Source organism: Nelumbo lutea, chromosome 6 (genome assembly GCF_056320005.1).
Source record: "Nelumbo lutea isolate HS-2025 chromosome 6, American lotus-T2T, whole genome shotgun sequence".
NCBI classification, from domain to species: domain Eukaryota; kingdom Viridiplantae; phylum Streptophyta; class Magnoliopsida; order Proteales; family Nelumbonaceae; genus Nelumbo; species Nelumbo lutea.
The window spans coordinates 67,997,364-68,007,171 of record NC_142689.1 but is presented as its reverse complement, the minus strand read 5'-3'; the positions used below and the strand labels follow the sequence as shown (position 1 = coordinate 68,007,171).

Here is a 9,808-nt window from a genome sequence, read left to right as displayed (position 1 = left end):
TTTTTTGATAGGGCCCATTAAAGGTTAGATCCGAATTTTCTATCCCATGTATAAAATCAATGGATTAGTTTTAGAGCTAAAATGTTTAATTTATATTTTAATTCGGGTATTTTACAACATTAATTGCTATTTATCATATATAGCAATAGCATGGACAGAAATCACTGAATCACAATTCGACTTAGGTTATGAATGTGGGCACTTCTCAAGATATATACCAGAACAAGTACTACTCTTGTATGGGAATATATACTAACATGCATTTGGATGAGTGAATGTTACGAACTCAATTTCATTTTCATTAAAAAATTCTGCTGATGATACAGCCATAGAATTTGTATATGTATAATTATATACAAAAAGAAAGAAGAATTGAAGATCATGGTCCTGATGGGCTATAGCAATGTTCAAAAGCCATTGACAAGTATAGGGCAATTTCCTGGTTCTTGGTGGAGAGAAGAAGATAATGAGCACCGATATGTAGATAGGGTCACAACTAATGCCTTCTCTAAGTCTCTTGAAGGATGTCTTTGCATCATTGAGATGATGTACTCTGCAAACGCCGAGTCGCATGGCAATGTAATAGGACCATCGCTCGGCAGTCCAAACTCTTCTTCGGACATTCTGAGTAACTCTATGAAGATGGGATTGTTGAGATACGCCAACGGAATAACAAATCGTTTCTGATCAGCCGTGTACACAACGAAGTGATCTTTAACAGACACCATTGCGCTGCACTCATCTACATCCCGTTGTAGTTTAGTTCTTGGCGATATTGAGATTCTTCTCCTGCCGATGGCTGCCAACTTCTGCCACTTTCTTGCCATGGCAAGAAGCTTCCTGTTGTTGATCATGTTTTGTTGCGTGAGCTTGAGAGAAATTAGGGTCTTGAGGAAAAAATTAAAGGAAGAGCTTTGCTGCAGATAGGTTTCTGAGAAGAGATTGTTTTGGGGATAGAGAGAGCAATGGACATAGGTTAGTTATATATATAATTGCAAGAGGAAACAAGCCAGAGAGGAATAGCTTTCCTTGTGTCGGGTTGCATGGGATGCATAGTCATGTGATGATTGGATTATTAAGAGCCATGCATCAAGACTAAAGAGGTTAACCACTTGGCATGATGGCTAGATTGTTGGGTACGTGAGTGGTCCTGACCTGATGTACATGTGGGTATGGGGGCATCACATCCAATATTGGATTCCTTTCTTCTCGATCATCAGTTAGGTTAGACGACATACTGGGTCCGACTAATTTAATGTGCCAACTCATAGACTATGAAATTGTTGGTGACCGTTGAGACTGAAGTATTTGCTATACTGCTGAAGATGAAGAAACTACAATCAACATGATGAGTGCACACTGTGGGGACACATTCTTCGTGCAATTAGGGACGTAGTACGAAGATAGGATGGGTTTGTTTCTGGGTGGAGGTCCACCTGGATCTCACAAGGACACCATATCTTTCTTTTAGCAAACAGGACACGGATTGTCCTGCGTAGATACAAGAGGAGATGAGACAAGTTTATAGATGTTAATTGGAATGCATGTTTTTACAGGATACGATGTCAGGGTGGTGTTTGGTGCACCACTTGAGGTTGATGTCAAACTCTTATTTTCGTGCTCTTCGCCATAAATTCTGTATCTTGGACCACAATCTGTGGCAAATAAAAAAAAAAAAACATGGACCACTGTTTATATCTTTTTCTTCTCATGATTATTTGCACTACCATAATTTTCCATTAGAGTAAATAAATTTGCATTGCAACCAAACACAATTGGACAATTATCTTCTTGGGGGGTAAAAGATTAAAGATATATAAAAACAGAGAACGAGTGTGAGCACCATGTCTAATAGGACTCCTTCCACACATTAAATGGTCTTAAACAAGGTTCCCCATAGACACAATTCAGCATTTGAAATGTTAGTTAGAATATTTTTAAATAATAAATGGAATAAAAACAAAAATTATGTTTGGAAATTCACTTCTTTAAAATTAAAAAATTAAAAACATGACACAAATATTGCCCTTATTAACTTCCAACCAAACCGCCACCTTTTTTTTTTTTATTGCAATGACATTCATGATATCTTAGCTCTAAATCTCTAATGTTTTGAGAAGGTCAATGAAAAAAATCATGATATTTTGTTTTCGATTTAAAATATCAAACATATAAAATGGAATTACTGTTAGCAATAAACTACCGCTTCTTATATCTACATAAAGTCCTCATCCCTCCCGAGTAAGAGAATGGAAGAAGTGACAGGTGTAGTTAGATCTGCAACATGTGCACAGAGATTCAATTCTATAGTTCTTTGTCTAATGCAAGAACAATTATCCAAAAAAAACAAATAAAATTGAAACTAGTAAACAGTGATATAAACCTCAAAAAGGAGAACCAAAACAATAATCCTGCGAAATAAATTAATATAATCCAAAACAAATAAGAAACGGGCTAGTAAGTAACATCAATGACAAACACTAAGGGCCTGTTCGGTTTTTGGATTTTAAGAGGGGGAAGTTGGTCAATGGCATTTTGTTTCCTGCATTCTTTTTACATATTTGTGTAGGGTTCATAGAAAATTTATTTTCTCTAAGTATCATTTACCTAGGTAATGATACTTATCTTCCAGGTGGGTAAACAATTTTTCCACCCGTGGGGAAGTTGCTAAAACATGGATGGGGTTAAGGTTGAAAAAATTGATACGATATGTCCCGTATTAGCCTTATCGTGTTGTATTTACAGGTGTTTCGGGACCCCACCCTTTTTTAATAAAGAAAACCCTTTTTTAGCTCCCAAAAAACCAAAATTAAAAAAAAAAAAACTAAAAGAAAGCTAATTCTGTGTGTATCTAAGTACCATTATGCCTCTGTCGATATGCAAAGGCGTATCGATACTTTGAACCATGGATGGGATAAAGTTGACCCTTTTAATAGTTGCTTTTTATGGATAAAACGATCATTGTTTTATTTACTTGAGATATAAAAGAACTTGGGTAAAAAGTATTTACACGAATAAATAACTTCCCAAAAAGCCAATAGAGTCTAAGACGAAATTGAACTAACAAATGGTTACAACACAAATGAAACTATTGATTACACAACAAAACAATAAATTCAAATGAATGCATAGTTATTGTTGGATTTTAAAAATCCAATGGGTTTGATTGATCAATTATATGAGAAATTGCACCTGCAAACTTGTTTTAGAAAATAACTTTTTTCTTACTAAAACCAATTTTGAATTTGTCCCACATTGGATATTTACAAGTTTTGTTTTGGATTTTTAATAAGTGCTGACAAGTTTTGTTCGGTTTTTGGATTTTGCGAGAGGGAAATTGGTCAATGGCATTTTGGTTCCTGCATTCTTTTTTTTATATTTGTGTAGGTCTATAGAAAATTTATTTTTTCTACGTATCATTTACCCAGGTAATGATACTTATCTTCCAGGTGAGTAAACAATTTTTCCACCTACGGGGAAGTTGCTAAAACTTGGATGGGATCAAGGTTAAGAAAATCAATACGATAATGTCCCGTATTAGAGGTATCGTGTTGTATTTACTGGTGTTTTGGGACCCCACCCTTTTTTAATAAAGAAAACCCTTTTTTAACTCCCCAAAAACAAATTGAGAAACAACTTTTCCATGAGTTGGAACTGAATTGATTGGACCCAGTATGTTGGATAATTGTTTGTGCATGACCGGAAAATTGAGATTCAATTCAATTATGGCCTACTGTCTTCATGAGGGTATGTTTATGACTTAACAACAACCCAGACATGCCCGCCTCTAAAATGTCAGTTCAGTTCCCCAACCCAAATTTCACATTGCTTTGTTTGCCATACAACCTAACACAAAGTAAACCTACGCTTGCATGGTTTCGTCCAACAAAAAATTTCCTCCGAAACAAATATATTCTTTGTTACAAGCAAATTTCGTCATTTGGGGCTTAGGTTCTTTTCTGATCAAGCTCACATTAAGAATCATGGTTACCCACAACAATCTCAATGCCCTGGCAAGAGAGTGGCACAAGTTAGCTGTGATGGGTAGGAGAAGAATCTCATCACCAACAGCTGACATGCAGAGAGATGCGGACAGATGCTGCAAATTGGTGACCACTAAGGGCCATTAGGTAGTGTACACAAGCGATAAGAGATGTTTTCTTATTCCATTGGCGTATCTCAACAATCCTATCTTCATAGATTTAATGAGAATATCTGAAAAGGAGTTTTGGACTACCAAGCGATGGGCCTTATCACACTGCCTTGCAAAACAGACTTTGTTGAGAAAATCATCAATTTGATGCAAAGGCATCAGTCTAAGGATTTAGAGAAGAATGTCCTAGCGTCATTCACCACTTATGGTTTTAAGTATGCATGATTGTTCGAATCAGAATATATATAAGGTATATTCTCATTCGAACGAGAACATACTTAAAACAATCATGCATGGTTTTAAGTACGCATGATTGTTCGAATGATAATATATATGGTTTAAAGTATGCATGATTGTTCGAATGAGAATATATGGTATAAGTATTGGTGAATGGTCACCTAACAAGGAAGGAGGGATTTTAGTTTGGTTTAAAAGAAATTATCTTTTTCTTACCTATTGTTTCAAACCAAACACAGCCTTAAAGTAAACCAAATTAAAAGAAAAAAGAGTATAATATGTGTCACCACTATTATTTTCATTTCCATTTTTGTCCACATTCACCCTTTCAAGAAAGGATAAAAAACAAATTTAATGGTCCATTTTCTTGACTTCTTGCAATCTCATGGAAAAGTTGTGTGGCAAATTAAGAGCATTGCATTGAGAATCGGAATAGTCTATTAATATAGTCTTTGTTTTAGATAGGAATCCGAAAGAGAATTGGAATCAGTTAGCCAAAATGGAATTTCATTTTCAAGAGAGGGGAAAAGAATGGTCATTGTCTCAAATAGATTAATGTCATTTCACCAGCAATAGAAATGGGATTCCTTCCTTTCTTCCCTACCTCTATGTCTTCTTCTATTCTCACATTCTTATGCAAAGTTCACATCCTTAGATAGCAATGGGTTTTTTTGGCCCTGCTAATAATGGTATTTTGTTCATTCAATTTCTACCCCCACTCCCCCTTCCCAACCTGTTTTTCCTTAGTTGTACAGGTTGCGCGGTTTTGGAATTGGACTAGAGTGAGGAAAAAAGGAAATGATAGGGAAAGGAAGAGAATGGTATCAAAATCTATAGAAGGTTTATCAAAGTTTCCTTACCTTTCTTTTCCTTTCCCAATTTTTTCCTTCCAACCAAACATAACCTACAGGTAAGTCGTTTCCACCTCACCCACCAAGATGAAAATAAACCAATTTTGGTCAAGCAGCACTTGGAAGAGCTACTGACAACTATACAGTGTTGTACGTGCTCAATACTTGCCTATTAGTTCAATATGTACTGAAAATAATTATTCAAAATTAACAATGAATTGTTATTCAAATAACAATCAATAGCTATCAGTAATTGTTAATTTGTAGTAATTACTAAATTATTATAAACTACTAAATAACTGAATTATTAATTAGTAATTATCAGAAAATTATTGATACTGTGAATAGTTAAACATCAATATTTAGTGAAATCACTAAATAACTGAAACACCTCTAAAACTTCTCTAACCCATTAGGAAACCTCAATTTCCAATAATTTTCATTTATTACTTTTAAAATTTTTGACAACTATAGCCACTCAACAAAATGGTGGATACACGCATCTCTTTTAGAAAGTTTGTTTTCTGAATAATGTTGGTTCCTTCCCAAATTCTCTCTCTTGATTTTTCAATATTTAACCCTCATGATTCTCTCTCTGTCTAACATCGCCTATTTTTGCCTTAAATTAGTCTTTTCCATCTTAATTTGAGGATGAAAAATGGCCGTTTCAAATTTTGAGTGTCTAAATTATATATTTACTTTTGGGTAAATTAGAAAGACCCCCTTTGTATTATGGGTCAGTTACAAAGTTTCCCTTATGCTTTTTTTTTGCAACAAAGACTCCACCTAAGCTTTAGCCGTTAGACAAAGACAGCCCCCCTTGGCCGTTAGACAAAGACTACTAAATAACTGAATTATTAATTAGTAATTATCAGAAAATTATTGATACTGTTAATGGTGAAACATCACTATTTAGTTAAACATCATGGCCATGTACACGAAGATTTACCAGGGCGAGTTCCAGTGCCCTTACCCCGGGGCTTATTTAGTTTCTCTCTTGCCTTCTCCACACAAACCCTCTGACCAAAATAAAAAATTCAGAGAATTACTGTCTCAAGAAGGGATTCAAGCACATTAGATTTTATGTAGAGAATGACCAGTTACACAACGTCGAGGATGATGATGATGTTGAATTCGAGGCATCAGTATCGTAAACCGATTCAAAACCAGAGGTGCAGAGGCAGCCAAAACCCGGATTGGCTAGACTGACGAGCTTAAACGTATTAATTCAACATCATATCGTTTTCCTAGGAGGTTCGACCTCCATGGTGACATTGATCAGTCTTTATGTAACTAATTGGAAAATTTGAGGAGAACAATCTCAAACAAAACGTACTAATCTAGTATGAGTGTTGACTTCACCCCCTTATAGTGGAGGTGCTAAATCACTTTAATGTTACCATCGATCAGCTTCATCCCAACGCTATCCGGAATATGGTTGGAACTATTTCTTTGTGTTATGAGTACCGCCTCCCCTTGAACCTTGATATTTTTGCTTCTATTCTTTGTATTAAAAATGCCGTTCTTAGAGTTCCTCCGGAAAGGCGTTTTTACTACCTCTCTTGCTGTAGCGGCTACAAAATCTTGTACGAGCTACCAAATAAGATTCCCGCATGGAAGCGGGATTATTTTGTGGTCCGTAATTCCAAAGAGTGGCCCTTCCCAACTTCTTGGAGGGGCGCCATCCAGGACCCCGAGCTCGAGCTGGACCCTGAAACTCGAAAAACGATGCTGTCCTGGGCATCAGTAGGCTTCCTCTATTTGGACTACTTGACCGAGGAGAAGCTTGCGCAGGTCGGTTTGAGCCCGGGGTAGGTTGCCTTTTTAGGTTGCGTAGTGCCTTGTAACAATATTGTGTATACATTCATTTTGTTTCTTACCAAACTAATATCTTGTAGATTTTTTGGCAGCCATAATGTCTGGTGTTGACGCGCGCCGCCTCCTCTCAAGCAACCAGAAGCACAAAGTGAAGAGATCACATCCTGACCGGACTCCCACCTCTGGGGATACTGAGTTCGGGTCTGCGGAGCCAGACTTCACTTCCCCGCCGCCTGAAGTTCCACTACCTCCATCTGAAGGAGGTGCGGGCGGAGTTAGACTCGAGGAGGGCGAGCTCCCGCAGCAAGGGGTGATTCCTCCTGGTCCTTCTCAGCCATTTCCCTACTCGCGGCTCCCAATGGGGAACTGGGAGGGTATTAATGACTATGTAGTGGCCAGACGGAAGAGCCGAAGGGTGATCTGCCATGAGGAGATCGCTAAGTGGGGGGAGATGGAGCCCGGGGACCTCGCCGCGCTCGCCTCTGCTCACTGTATGGTGGTAAGCGGTCCTTCCCCTCTCCTTGTTTTTGCTTCCTTTTGCTGCCTTCTGACCTTTCCTATTGGTAGGTGAACTCCGCCATCCATGCCATGGCCCTCCAGACGAACATCCACTCTGGCGACGCTCACAACCAAAGGGTCATTGTTCAGAAACTCCAAGGCGAGCTCAACTGGACCCGGGGCGAACTCCATTACACTCGTAAGGGGAGCAAGTCCCAGGAGTAGCTTGTCCGGGACCAGGAGGCACAGACCGCCATGCTTTCGGAGGAGAGCACGCGCTATAGGGAGGAGGAGTCGAGAGTGGCCGCGGAGAGGGAGCTTCTTCATCAACAGGTTTGGGACTTGGAGTCCACTCTTCTTGACCAAACTCGGAACTTCAATAACATGGTGGAGGCCGAGCGGGAGAGGGCGGTCTGGGACTTCAAGGACTCCTAGGAGTATCACGACCTCCAAGTGGAGTATGGCTCGAGCTCGTACCGCTCCGGATTCAAGCTCTATCATTGGCTGGTCCGAAAGAAATTTTCTAGGCTCAATATTGACGGCATCACCATGAAGGGCTTGTCTCCTGAGACAGCGGACCAGGCGGAGGAGGAAGAGCTTGATCCCCGGAGGATGAGGATGAGGTGGAGGAGGTGGACCCCTGAGGCTGGTGAAGTTGGTTTTCTGCTCTGATTTCTTGTGGCTTCTGGGTGCCATAAACCCGGTCTTGAAAAGATCTTGTTGGGTGGTTGTGCCCTTTTTACCTCCCGTTAAACTTGCTCGAGCTGTTTAGCTCGTTTTTTTTTTTTGTAATAGTAATGAAATTTCTTTTTCTTCAAAGTATGGCGTGCTCCCTGTATTTTTTGCTAAAGCGATCTCATCACCCCAACTATTAGAGCTACATAACTAAATTAGGACTTTTCGGTAGTCATTATCCCAAGCTGTCCCTTAACTTTCAAGGCATCTCTATGGTATATCGCGAAGTGATTACCATGTAAGCCTGAACTATGCACTTGTTGGTGATTCCTTAGTTCAACCAACGTACTGAGATGAGCTATGCTTCGTAAGGTTTAAACCCAAGCTGCTTACGCCTCTGATATTTCATACTCAGCATTCGCCATTGAAGTGGCTAATTCTTTCTTGATGTCGAGATCTTAGTTAGCTCGGTTTTTTAGCCCTTAAGCTGAGAGGGTGATTTATAGTCTGTCCTTGAAGTTTGCCCAAGCCATGGAGGCGACTAGGTCTTATTTCGCCGAGGTCGTGTTAGCTCGGCATTTTGGCCTTTAGGCTTTTGGGAGTGACTCATGGTATACTCAGTAGTTTGCCCATGCCTTAGAGGCGACTAGGTCTCGTTGCACCGAGGTCATGTTAGCTCGGTTTTCTGGCCCTTAGGCCCTAAGAGTGACTCATAATCTACTAAGTAGTTATGGGTAATATTGCCTTAAGTTGACAATATTCCATGCCCGAGGTACTTGTTTCCCTTCAAGGGTTTTGAGCTCATATGTTCCTTCCCCAAGCACCTGTTTCACTTGGTAGGGTCCTTCCCAATTTGGTCTGAGCTTGCCAGCGTCGGGATCAGGTACCATAACTTTACGAAGGACAAGGTCGCCGACATGGAGGTTTCGCATCTTGACCCTGGCATTATAGTACTGAGCTACTCTTTGCTGGTAGGCTGTGGTCCTGATATATGTGAGGTCCCATACTTCGTCGAGTAGGTCGAGGTTGGTACGAAGCTCATCTTCATTTGCCTTGTCGTCGTATATTTTCAGTCATAGCGACGGAACCTTGATCTCGGCTAGGATGATTGTCTCGGTGCCGTAGGTGAGGTTGAAGGGAGTCTCTCCTGTGGCGGTCTTCTCTATGGTTCAGTAAGCCCATAGAACACTAGGTTGCTCGTCCTACCATAGTCCTTTAGCTCAATCTAATCGTGTCTTCAATCCGCGGAGTATAGCTCTATCCGTGACTTCTGCTTGGCCATTTACTTGAGGGTGCGCAATCGAAGTGATGTTCTGCCGGATCCCCATGTCTTGGAACCAGTTCTAGAATTTGATGTCCTCGAACTGCTTTCCGTTATCAGAGATTAATACCTGAGGTAACCCGAAGTGGCACACTATGTTTTTCCAAAAGAAGTTCTCAACGTTTCGGGCTGTGATTGTTACAAGAGATTCGACTTCAACCTACTTGGTGAAATAATCCACTGCTACCACTAGAAATTTCCTCTGGCCGGTTGCTAGTGGAAACGGTCCAAGTATATCGATGCCCCATTGTGCGA

General features: G+C 39.9%; 1 pseudogene; it reads right to left on the bottom strand.

The window, feature by feature from the left end:
* Window positions 1-407: 407 nt before the first annotated feature.
* On the bottom strand, window positions 408-854 carry LOC148849424 (auxin-responsive protein SAUR64 pseudogene; annotated as a pseudogene).
* Window positions 855-9,808: the final 8,954 nt, after the last annotated feature.